The sequence below is a fragment of the Meleagris gallopavo genome, chromosome 5 (genome assembly GCF_000146605.3).
Source record: "Meleagris gallopavo isolate NT-WF06-2002-E0010 breed Aviagen turkey brand Nicholas breeding stock chromosome 5, Turkey_5.1, whole genome shotgun sequence".
NCBI classification, from domain to species: Eukaryota; Metazoa; Chordata; class Aves; order Galliformes; family Phasianidae; genus Meleagris; species Meleagris gallopavo.
Window position 1 is genome coordinate 27,932,715 of NC_015015.2, and position 494 is coordinate 27,933,208.

Here is a 494-nt window from a genome sequence, read left to right on the forward strand (position 1 = left end):
CTTCCTCCTGTGCTTCACCTGAAGACAAACTGTCTTTTGCATGCTGCAACCTGGGGCTTGTTACTATGTAAGACAATACATAAGCTTACAAATATATGTTCCACAAATCATCTTTTCTCAGTAAACCAGCAGCATCAACGAAGGACCTGGTAATGAAGCCTGAAGGTCTTCAACCTATAGCTGCTTTCTGGGATATGTTTCAGAGAGTTCCAGGCCACACACTCATCAGCCCGAGTTAAACCTACCACTTCTAAGGGCTGGAACTGCAAGGCTTTACCAGAACGGCACAGCTCTGCCATGCAAGCTGTGCACGGTACACTCTATCACCATGTGAGGTAAAGAAGCTGTGGCAACATATAAAGAGAAAAGAGCTTTTCCCACAGTTTGTTGTCACGGAAAGGCAGCCATGAGTTACAGGCACTGAAATCCACGAAGACAGGCATTCAGACCCGGTTTGCTGGCATAAAGGAATGACTGCAGCCACTCGGGCCGCG